Source organism: Channa argus, chromosome 4 (assembly GCF_033026475.1).
Source record: "Channa argus isolate prfri chromosome 4, Channa argus male v1.0, whole genome shotgun sequence".
NCBI classification, from domain to species: Eukaryota; Metazoa; Chordata; class Actinopteri; order Anabantiformes; family Channidae; genus Channa; species Channa argus.
In genome coordinates, this window is record NC_090200.1 from 25,050,555 (window position 1) to 25,063,793 (window position 13,239).

The following is a 13,239-nucleotide window of genomic DNA, read 5'->3' on the forward strand; positions in this document are numbered from 1 at the left end:
AAATCGATACAGGCACTTAACACCAGCCTACACTGGGATCCCACAGGTGTCTGAGACTCACTTTTGTTTTTCTTTTACGTTTGGAGAAGTTTTTTTGCGTTTTTTTTTTTTTGTGTGTGTGTGTTTGGAGAAGGTGGTCACCTGTTTGTTAACACTAACTTGTAGATTGTAACACATGAAAAGTGTGCTATGCAATGCTCGGTGGGTTCACATACCTGTTGATATTTTGCAAGTCAGCCGGAACACTGCATGCTTCCTCCTCTTCGTCATCGTGTCTAAACCACAAGAAACAGAGCAGAGGATCAGACAGGGAAAAATGACTTTCATCGCTTGATCTGATGCAAACATTAGCTTTTCTTATACACAATGGTCTGATTTCAGTCAGCGTATTTCTGAGCTGATGCATGTTCCCTGTTTTTTTTAAGTTTTTTAATATAGCAGCATACCTGGAAGTTGAATCATGAAAGGACTCAACTTCCAGATAACAACACCTGGATGACTGAGAACCTTCACCGACATTACAGCAAACGAAATACTGGAGCGGTGCGCTCAGTCCCACATCGACTCCTCCTCTCCTCCACTCTTTCTAGCTAATTTTTTTTTCCAAAAATGGGGGGTCTTCGCGCTCACCTAGCTGCTGTCAGTCCGGCTCGGCTGCTACAATGCTGGATGGAGAGACACTGAGACGTGGAGAAGTGCGGCGCGTCTGAAGAGGAGAACAAGTCTCCGGTGCGCTGCTGCCTGCTCCTTTAAAAAGCTTCCACTGGTCCAATAGGAGGTCTGTCAGCCTGATGGGACCTGACGTCACCTCCCCGGCCCCCACTCGATTTGAACTATAGGAGAAATTAAATCGGCATTATTTCCTCGACATAGGTAGAAAAACACACACACGCACACACACGCGACGAGACTTTTACCTCTGGGCGCCATAGATTTTATCATAACTTTTGAGCTGGGTTATGTTGTTCTTCTGAGTTTGTTCATTTTTCAAATTCCCTGCTATTCTTTGAGTTGAACATAAAGTGCTGGGGTTTTTTTTAGACTTATTTTCAGACTTCAGTCTTTTTCAGCAAGGCAGCCTGACAAGCCTACTGCTGTGTATCCACTTAGTATAGCTTTTTACTGAGTGTCCAATGACAAGGTGCAGCCAGGTGAAAAAAAAAACCCACATCGTGATTTCCATTATTATTAGAGAAACAGGTGAGTGCAACAGGCTGCAGCTCAGTATCTAAACATGTCCTGCATATTTTGCTCTCAAATTACAGTATTTTTATTGTACATCTTGTTGCAGCGCCAGAATGGCATCGGATGAATTTACCTATATACTCCACGTATACCTAGAATATACAAATTACATAAAAAATTTAAATATATAAAGTAGTTAACAACATTAAAGGTTGACTAATGTTACATTTGTGGATTATAGAGATGTAGGACATGGGTAAACCACTGAGTATTTTTCTATTTTTGCACTTTATAAATTATTAATTGTATACTGTTGGGCTAGCACTGTTCAAAATAACTCTCCAAATAGATTTATGTTTATATGTATCTATATGAAAATCAGTTGAAATTCCAAAATGTTAGAATTTTACAGTGATTTATTTAACATGGACATAATTGGGTGTGTGTCCTAAACGCCCAAATGTTCTCAAAATGTTTTCTAATCAAAAACAAGGACACAAACAATTCCTCCTGCTTTATGGGTATTGTTAACATGCAAGGCTGCATCATGGTGTGAGTGTCACAGCCTTGAGGGCCAATTATGAATTTATGAATGCAGCCGTCAACCTATGTGTAAGATGTTTAGAATTCTTTGTTCTATCACTGAAAGCTCATTAAAACCCCTTTTTTTCTTTGTTGCAAAGAAGAGAAGGAATCTGGTGAATAGTGAATATACATTTTACTTTGTGTTATAACACCGAACACATTTAGATTAACAGAAAAATCTATAACTGTTATACAGAAATTGTAAATATTTAATTGTTAAGGTTTTGACAAGCCTGTACATGCACTGCAATGTTTTAAAAAGAGGAAAGCGTGTGTAGATATAACAAGTGTACTGTATACAGTAAGTGTGCATATACAGTGACACCATTCACGGCTGACTGTCACCTGGTTGCTCTTCAGCTGCAAACAGCAGCACTACAACAGTGTCTGAAGCCAATGAAGAAACTGAAAAAAAAAATGTTACATTTGATACGAACTGTACTCGCTCACAGACGACAGCTACGCATAATCTGTCACCGTGTGTCTCCGTGGCAAAAACACTAGAAAAGACATGTATTTTCAGACACAAATGAGCAATTTGTAAAGCCATTGTGTGTTGTATGCATCATTGTACTTTCTAATTTCACAGACTCCGAAACCATTGTGGGAAATGCTATTGTGTTTTCGAGTGTTTGTTTTTTGTTGTTTTCTGTGGGTTTGTGTGTGTGTCTGTGTGTGTGTGTGTGTGTGTGTGCTCCTTTTGAAATGGGTCTGTATGCACACATTTGTGTAGGATTTTATTTAATTTTTTTTTCAGTCTTTGTGGGAACTTGAATGTAACGTGGTTTCTCTGTGTTCCCTTTCACACATATCTAGGCCAAGTCCGAGCTTCTTTTATGTGAGACTGTAGTAGTCTGACAAAGGGAGTGAGGAAAATGAATAGTAGGGGATGATGAGGCCAACTGTACCACTGACAGTTTTCTGTGAACACAGCATAATTTGAGCATCACCACCACCTCTGGCCTGCCTGTTTAGAGATAAGATGGGACTTTTGACATGACCACGATGACGTTTTGATTTTGAAATTGAAAAGGGTGCAGGTCAGACTGATTTACCGCTTAATCTAAGTTTGGGTTAAATGAAACCTCTTAATTCAAGTGAACTGTTTTACAAAAATTCAAACTTTAGCACATCACACAGAGAGCAGCATCCTACAGTGAGCTGTATATTTTTTACATCATTACAGAAAACAATTTCAACTGATTTTAGAATAATAAAATTCATAAAACATCTTAAGATGACAAGAGTTTGACATATTTGAAAACATATTTCCTTTCTCGGAGGTTGTTATTACTCAAAAAAGAACGGGGGCAGATTAGCTTAGCTCAGCAAAAAGACCGAATCATTTGGAAGCTGCTAGCCTGGCTTGTAGATATTCTATGTACAAATACCTCTATAGCTCACAAATTACCACATTATGTATTGCATGTTTACACACCATTTTTTAGTTGTGTGCACTGATTTTGCCAGGTAAGTATATAATGTGTAAATTTGTTTTTAACCTCTGGACAGAGCCGGGTTACCTGTTTTCTTTTGTTTTGAGTTTTTGTGCTAAGCTAAGCGGCTGCTTGAGGCAGCTTCACATTACCTAGAAAGACATCAGTGGTATCAAGCCTCTCACCTAACTCTCGGCAAGGAAGTAAATACAAACATCTTCCCAAAATATCTTACTGTTACTGTATCAAGAGATTTAAAAAAACCTCAAGACATAATATTAGTAACGGAAGTGTTTTTGTTAAAAATAATTTCAAGCAAACTCAAAATTTAAAACCTATTTACATGACACATGGTATGAACACCATTGTGAATATTTCACTCAAACTAGCACTCATTATCAGACATATTATAAACAAGCAGAGGCAAAAATGTCACTGTACAAATAAACACTTGTAAGATTCAATGTAACAGAATGTCCCTGTAAAACACGACATGATGATTGCCTGCACCAAATATCTACAACACACTCAGCTAAGGAATTGAAAAATGATGTGACATTTGCTAGATGAAATAATAGATTAATGGCCTCCCATGGGGAAATTTGGATAATGTCTCAGTTTTTTTAGTCAGAGTTTTTTTTTTCAGATGTTTTGCATGACCTGCTGTTATATGCAATTTTGACAAACAAGGGAGTGCTCAGGGAATATGTAATATAATAGAACTGTCAGTCAGTTGTTTCAATGTTAGAAACAGAAACAGTGCAGCGCTTTCAGTAAAACCTGGCAGTTGTTGTGCCTTACAGGCTGAGTAAAGCAGATGGTCACCACAAAACTCTGCCACCTTTACTTCTTAAATTGCTCACAGCTTCACATGCCTAGAAAAACAAAACAAAGCGATGACAAATGGATGGTTTTGTCTTAATGTAACATGAATGTTTAGAACCACTGCTCAAACCAGTGTTTGTACCAATTGTTGTTTATTAAATATTTGGTCACAATGTGGAACCAACCTGAAAAAGCTGAGCCTTATATCTGTGTGTTAGATTGACTTACAATCACAGTGCATCATGGAAATAACCCCTTTAGAATCTGGAAAATGATATCAGTATAGCACTGAATTTAAAAACTAAAACACATAAAAGGAATGACTAACCTGAAGAAACTGGGCATGTTTAATTGGGGCCAACACACAGACAGGTACGTATTCTTAAAGTTGAATATGACAGAGATTGCACTTATATTGCAGTATGACTAACAAAGGTCCAAACAGCATTAAAGAAAGAGATCTTCCAAATCTATAATTCTGTCTCCACAGTCTATACAGAGGAGCCTGTAAGCATGGCAACCATTCCAAATATCAAACACACAATCACACGCATGCACATGTGAACCCCATCAGGTATGTATTTTACACCTACGCTGACAGATATACAAACAGACATACACACCCACACACACACAAAACTCAATATTATGAAAAATGAACACCCAGACTCAACTACAATTTAAAGCAGTCTTATACCATGGCCGTAGTCTTTGTGATTGGTTGGAAGGTGCTGATTAACTTTGCAGTAATGCACGGCTTAACCACACACCTTTGACCTGTTTGCTGCTCTAAATTAATGTGCCGTATTAAACTGTAGGTAACCATGGCAACAACACTGAAGCATCGCCACCAAGCGGCTGAGCCGGTTATTTAACAACAACCATTTAAAGGAAGAAAAACACACTATAAATGAAGGAATGTAGCACGTCGTTTAACCTTCTTGATGAGCATTTACCTTTTGAAGAGTGGGATGTTGCTCACAAGGAACTCCAAGGAGGGATGGAATAAAGTGATAATGGAAGGAGCTCAGTAAAATAGAGGACAAAGCCTAAAAAAAAATTGGTGGTGAAGTTTTCAACGTGACCTAAAATCTTACAAAGCAGATTCCCTGAATGAGGAGCTAAGAATTTTATGTCTGCATCCAAACAAGCCTGCATCAAAACCTGGGACAGACACGTCACACCTTGTTAATCGTTGGCGTCATTCTATGAGATTTCTCCTGCCTTTGTGTTGGTGAGTTAGAGACTGTGCTTTGACTTTCTGTCCTGATTCTGAAAAGCGGTGCCACAGTACGTCAGTAGAGGAGTGTTGATATCAAACCATGCCACTGGAAACCTGTTCATCTATTTATTGTTTGACTTTTTCTACATCAACATATAGCCGGTACCGGGGATCAAACGACTGACCCTGTGGTCTGTGTGCTTACTATTGTGTTTTAATATTCACAAGGTAGGGTCCCATTTCTTCCACTTCATCTCTTCCCATCTTAATTAACTTCTTAACCAAACAAAAGATGCAGGTAACCCGTTCTAACCAATGAAGCAGGCACAGGTAAACATCCCCCAACAGTTCATGTGCAGTCATGTTACTTGAAATACTCTTAAGCTGATTCCACCTTTCTGCAGAAGAAACATTAGAAGGTTATTATCCTACCATTAAAATTTTTGTGCATGATTATTTGTGAATAGGATGAATACTAGAACCAGAATCAATATTTTATGATACAAAATATTTTATAATTATTGGTAAGAAAAATAATAATCTGTATAGGAAAATTTCAGAAAACTGTATAATTTTAAAATAACCTCTATTACATTATCATGTGTTATTTCATCAAATATATGAGAAAAAAGACAACAATGGGACCTTAAAAGAGGTTGTTATGACTATTCTAAGTGATATTTTCAGTTGTTATTGTGTATTATATTTCATTTTAACTTATACGACAAGCAAAACTGTACCTGCAAAAGGTTAATTAAATAAAGGATAATACCCGACCAGGATTTCCATGATTGTAATAGATGATGCACAGGGGCCAAAGAAACACCTGACGTGAGATGAGCAAACTCCTGAGGCTATTTTTGCGGCAGTAACCAGTGAGAGACATAGGCCTACAAGAGAAAAGAGTCTTAAGGATGAAGACCCCTCAGGAAAAGGATTTAGAGAACAGAAAATTAGTTTAGGGTTTTTTTTTAGTTTTTTTACTTCATTTAGGGAAGATTTGCTGAGAGGTCTTCCGTTTTTTTTCATGAACAGTTTCACACACTCACACATTGAAAGCTCCCAGTTCCACCACTGTCTGACCCATGGCCAGTGAGTGAGCTGGTCCGCTGAAGCATTTGCAGTTAAGGCCCTTGCTCAAGGGCACGACAGAGATAAACACTTGTATAACATTGCAAAAAAAGATTTGGGCATGTTTTAACTTTCTTTACAGCTGCAGCTTTTGCATAATGCAAGTCACAGTATGCCCTGAGTCTCTTAATCTTTACCCCAGGCCTAAATTTAAATGTGATTCCTGCATCAGCCTACACACTAACCCCTCTCATTGTAGAAAAAATCCTGGAGGTATACACCTGCATATGAAAGTGCACGTGTACTCACATGTACAAATCCACACAGACAATCGTAGAACTCCTGATGTTGTTAATCAGCAGTGGGGCCCCACCCTGGCAGATAAGCGTCTGGTTACGTGTCTGTAAAGAGCAGTGGGCTAGGCAGAGTCACCTCGGCAGATGGCCCTATCAGTGTTGGGTAAACCAGCGGCCAGTGCGGCTGTGTTTGGCTTAACGGCCTATAAGTAATTCATTGTGTTCACTGAGAAGGAGCATCTGTCGACCCTCGGCCCTGGAGACGCACACACATGCACACAAATAGAGTTATGCATAGATGCATAGATAAACATACTTACATGAGCATTCAGTCACATGCACAAATGTAGGTAGACACACACACACACGCGCGCACATAGCACTTCCGAGCTCATTTGTAGTGGACAGTGCAGGTGGCTGGAGGAAAAGGAGAGGTCTTTGTTCCATGTGACCTGCTCTGATCAGATAACCACCGCTGATCTTAGTTAATACTCACTAAGAACTCATTTACCTTCTAACATGATGGCAGGTCTGAAAACAGAAGAGAGAGACAGAGGCAAAGAGGGCTGATGTAGAAAAAAGAGGAGGATAAACAGTGGACAGAGGAGCCATGCAGCTGTAGCTCAACAGGAGGTCCAAAACACAAACTAAAGCAAAAAACGTCCACATACTGGATTTACATTTTTAAACTAATGGTGCAGTCAGCTTATGTTGTCTGTCACTTAAAGTCTTTATTGAATAAACTCTTGTACAATCACACCTCCCTTTCTTATTATGGGTTCTCAGTCTGTAAACAATTTTACGCCTCAAAAGCGAGCTCCATTATAATAATGACATGCAGGGGCTATTGCTTTCAACACAAACATCAACTTGTATTGGATTTCTTTATTCATAAGCATGGCTGATAACACCTGCAACCTCACAAGTCCTCTTAAAAGGAGCGCTTTGGTGACGTGATAGTAATTTCACAAATTGCTTTTAATTGGAGTGTGAGGCCCAAGACTTTTGTGGAGGAAATGGGAATAAAAACTAATAAAGCTCAAGACTTTTAAATGACGCAACTCATACAAAAACCTTAATGACACGATACAAAACAAAAATCCGTAAAGAGAATCTATTGTTCTACTAATGCTAGTATTATTGTGATTCCATTGAAATCTTAAATCTTAAAACCAATTATACATTAATTTTAGTTCCAAGTATTGTCTGTCTATTCAAAGGCCGACATATTTTATTCCTCAGTGCCATAGAGCTCCACTGTTGTCTGGGAACTATAAGAAGTATCTCAGTGATGCTTCTTTACTACCATGAAGACACACTGTAATTTATTTTGAGTTAATCCCACATACTGTACAGGATTCTATTGCTGTAGCTAGGAACTAGACCGCCAAATGTGTATTCATCCACAGCTAAAAATAGTCCCTAACAAATTCGCTTCTCAGTGTCCATCTTTTTGAAGAAATTACTGAACAGTTTACAGAGAAGAGAGGGATAATCATTCTTGGAGTTAAAAAAAAAAACGATTGAGACAGTAAGATGTTTTTGTCATAAAAAACGAATTTGCTTTACACTGTAATAGAATAATCTGTTTAATCTAAATCTTGATCCACAAAATATTTATTAGAATTTTTGTTGTACTTTTTAAAATATTGAACCAGGTGACTTAATATGCATATATGCACATTATGTAGTATTAGCTATTTTTATATGGAATGTGAAGCTTGGTCATGTTGAGTAAATGTTGGGAGCTGTGGGCACCATCTTGTGAGGTATGCAGCTGTTTACCTGTGTCTGTCATTTGTGTCTTTGCGTCTCTGAGACATGGTGTGTCTCAGTGGTGTTTCTGCAGCCATTTGTCAGTAGTTATCAGTTCTTGTCTCCAGCAAGACTGTTCATGGTGAATATGTTAAATATTCTATTCATCTTATTATATGCAAATAAAGCCTATATCTGCTATGATACTGCACTTTTCAGTAACGAGGAAGGTTTTTGAGTAGAGTTTTAAAACACAGAGTTTTGCTGCTGCTGCAGTGGCCTCTGTTGCCATAAAATGCAGGAGGCAGGAGGACAGATGCACGGTGGAATATTATATACCGTAACATGCGCAATAGCACTTGATTTTCAAAGTTAACGATGCAACATGACAGATTACTTCTACAAATACCATTTCCAAATACTGCCAGTGACTGATGGATATGTTCTTAAAGTATGGTTGTTTCCTTCAGCCAGCACTCTGCCAAAGGAATAATAACAGAAAAGTGGCCATCACTCTGCTTTTCAGCTCACACTCTCAAATGGCAGAAATTACAGGCCTGCTTCGACTTTGGCTGTTGAGACTCAGTTGTAATGTGTACAGCCGCTCAGTCCCCCACCAAGGCAATTCGCCTCTGACTGAATTGGGAACGTGAGACGGTAGTGAGGCAAGTTCAGCTGACCTCTTTTTTAGCTCTTCCTTTGAGCATGGTCTCTTTTTCTTTGGGGAAAATGGCAAAATAATTGTGTTCCTGACTTCTCATCCCGTGCTGCTAACTTGAGTAAGGGGAAAGTTTGACCCCGAGGTGGGAATTGGCAATTTCTTGTTCATAATCAATACCCTCCTAATGTCTGATGCTTGTTCTCTGTTCTGCAACTGTTGCACTCTCTCTCTCACACACACACACACACACATGCACACACACACACGCGCGCACAAACACACACACACACGCGTGCACACACACGCACACACACACACACACACATAAAGACACTCATAAACACTCTAGCTGAAGGGGATGCACAGCAGGCAGTCAATAGCAAAAAAAAGGGCAAAAAACAGGGACGGGTGTTTCTCAGAGTACAATGCTGAATTATAACTAATGGTGAAATGGTGATTTTCTCTTGTTGGCAGTGATCAGCACACAGGAATGGATAATTGAAAATTTTCATATTACATAAGTATGTGCACATACATGCAAGTGCAAAAACACACACACCACAGGCACAAACATGCACTGGCTGTTGCATTCTCCCTATCCTTCCCTTCCCCCTGGTAACTCACATCTAAAATTATGCCTCACTTGAAGAAAATTGAAATTGAAAATGTGGAACATTTAACAGGAGGGTTCCCTTATAACCAATTACACACAAGAACCAGAATAGAGTTATTTTCAGATAAAATAAATAACAGGAAGTTGGAGAAACATTAATGAATAATACAGAGCAGGGTTTTCTTATAAATGTGAAAATTAATTAAGCTTCAGGAAAAAATGGCGGATGCGCCACTCACTGTTTTTTTAACCAATCGGCATTGGAATTTTGACTCTCCTTGTGACATTTAAGGCCTGAGCTCAAGTCAAATGACAAGGATGGAGAGAAGCAGCAGTACAACACAGTCCTTGTTTGTGGTGCCCTGTGTGTATATTTAACCTATAAACCATTCTTGTGCATGTTCAAATCAAATATGATTTATGTGGGTGGGCTTGATGACAAACAAAATAAATGTCCATAAAACAAAAGTAACATTAAATGTCTGTTGTTCGTGCTCCTGTCACAGTTGGCCTATGCCTACCCATTTCACACACTGTCTAAGGGTAAATATATTTGGAGTGGCAGCAAAGGTCGGGTCAGGAGACGCATACGTGCCATTTATTGTGTCTATTATCACTTGCGCTAAATAGTTTTTCATAAACACACATCCACACCAAGAGACCACAGGTGGAATATGAGATTTATCAGTGTGTACTATAATTTACTTGATTGTGTCTTAGTCAAAGGTGTATTTGAAGTGTTTTTCATAATTTGTCAGTATTGTCCAGTATGTTTTCCTTCTTATGTATGTATTTTGCTGATTTTATGTCTATTGCACAGCATGTATTTTTTAACATGAGTGTGTGTTCTTTTCAACAGTAAGACTGCACACTTGCAGGGCTATTTGCTCAATTATTTTCACTCGTGCCTACTCTAATTTCAAGTGTGAGGTGACAGTAAGCGTGATTCTTTTAGAAATGTGATTTTATTCAATATGGTTTGATTTAAATCGCTGCTGCATTTGAGGCTCCTAATCCCTCTTTCTTCATTTTTGAAAGAAGTTGGTCCATATTAACGACTAAACACAGTGTACTAAAACATATGAAGGATGAGCTATTATCAATCAAAGTTTTTTTGCTTTTTACTGCACCACATTTGTTTGACAGAATTTACATATGATTAACTTATACAATTATATGTATTGCTGTAGATTAAACTGTCTGATAGTATTTGTATGCTAATTAGTTTGATAGTTTAAATACGCTTTTATTACATTTTACTAATTATACTAAAATACTCAAATCAGGATGTTTAATGTAATATTTTTAGTGCAGTATTGCTACTTTCATTTAAGTAAGTGATTTGATTGCTCATTTCACCCTTTTGAAAAAACATCAAATATTTTAATATGCAAACACCTTAGGAGACGTTTAGGGCTGTTTCCTTGGCATTAACAGACAAGCCCTTGGCTGTGTAACAAGAAATAACAACATCAGAGGGTCTGAATGAGGGGCCTCTGATTGCCTTACGCCTTTATGGGGCTGGCCCATTCATTAATCCATCCGTGCTGGAGACAGACAAAGCTTCATCTTCCTGCCATCTCTTTCCCTGTCCACCTCTGTCGCTCACAGTCTAGCAGTTTGCAATTTGTGGCGCTTAGGAGACTGCGGCAAACTGGTCTGCCATAATGCATTTGTGATCACTGTAATTTCTACAAGAAAAAAAAAAAAGCAGAAATCATCCACTGTCACAAAAGACCTGAAAAGTTCAGCTGCGTATGGACTGCAAAGTTACGGTGTTAAAATGTTGTATTGTGCTCTGAAATTAGGCTGGATCGAAAAGTTAAAAGCTTTTGTTAAATGCCAAACACGACTGTCTGAGTATAAAAGATGGAGGGAATTGTAAAACAATGTATTTCTATTTGCTCCCCATTATTTGAATAACCTTTTCTAAGTGCCTTTTATATAGGAGTTGTATCAAGTCAACGAATTTGCTCTATACTTTCAATCCACATGTCCTTTAATGCTAAATCTCTTTTGGAAATTTCTGTTTGTTATAATGATGATAATAACTGCAACTGCAGACTTTGCACTGTGTGTTCAGCTCCATCATTTACTGTTCCAAAACACTACTCGTTCTCTCTCTGCCTCTTTCCTTAAATTTTTTTTAAACATTGCACACACTAGAAGACATCCACTGGTTGCATTTCTTTACCATCTTTTATTTCTCCTGACTGCTGAAAAGAGAACAATTTGAAGTTTTCAAGAAACTCCATTTTGAGGTAGGGTGATAGTGCTGAAAGTGTGCAGTTAAAAGCAACATTTCTGCGCTGTTTCACCTGGAGAAAGAGATGTGAACAAGAGCAGGAAGAATAGACACTGTCCACTTCAGGCCGTAAAAAGCCCAGAAGGATGAAAAATTATCTTAAATAAGCACTGTGTCTTCTGGCAGAGAGGCTAAAAAGTGTATCAAAACACTCAGATGTAGACCCTCCATCTCTTCTCTACTTCATGGGCTGATGCTAAAAGCTGAGGCGAGGGTCCTGTGTAGTGAGCGGTGTATTAAAGGGAAAATAACAGCAGAACAACCAGAGGATAGTACATAGTTTCTATTTTGAATTACTCCTGTGTGGGTTATTGTTGTAGCACACAGACATACTCACACACACACACACACACTTTGGAAGCACAAGCTTGATGTAAGAACACACTCCCTGCTCAGACACACGCTCTCCTGAACACACAAAAATTAGAAAGACCCATGTGCACAACCACATCTTGGAGCTCAGGTTTAATCAGACATAGCTGAAAAGGAAAATGCCATTAGTTTTTAAAGTGGATAATTTCACATCATTTCCTCCATTCATTTCTTCATTTTTCTTTTCAAACTGGCCTTTTATGCCCACTACATGTGCTTTTATGGAAAATTACATTTAAACAAGACTCTTTGGTCAGGGATAATTGTACAAAGAACCATTAGCAGTCTTCCAAGACCAATGTACTGTGAGCATTTTTCTTTTTCTTTTTAAAATGCTATTCTACATGAGTAAGAACATGCTTCATAAGAGAGTGGATAATCATAATTTAATTATCTGTCATAATGGGGAGCAAAACACAGGTCACCTTGGGTTCACTTATGCTACGTGCTGTTATAAAAAAATCAATTACATTAAATTAAATATGCTAAACAAACAAGACCATTATATACACTGTAGGTACAGTGGCCAAAGGTCTGTTGTTTTTCCCCGCCAATTTATTTTAAGCAATTACAATCATGCTCAAAGTTTTCCGGAGCACTTGTCCTCCTCACCTGCAAACCCACCTACTGATCAGTAAATTGGCACTTGAGTGAAATCAGCAGGTGTACGTTTGGCTCATGTGTGGCCACTATAAGGGCTTCCTCAAAATGCAGCCCACTGCAATTACCTACTTAAAACTATATTCAGTAAATAGGTCCACTGGGATGCTCAGAAATATAATTGTAGCATGTTATAAATTGGTGTGCTTATATACTGTAGGAACATAGATTTGTATTTAAATTTATGAATAATAATATGAATTTTAGAACAATGCATTAATTTATCTTAGTACTGTATATTATACTGCTAAAA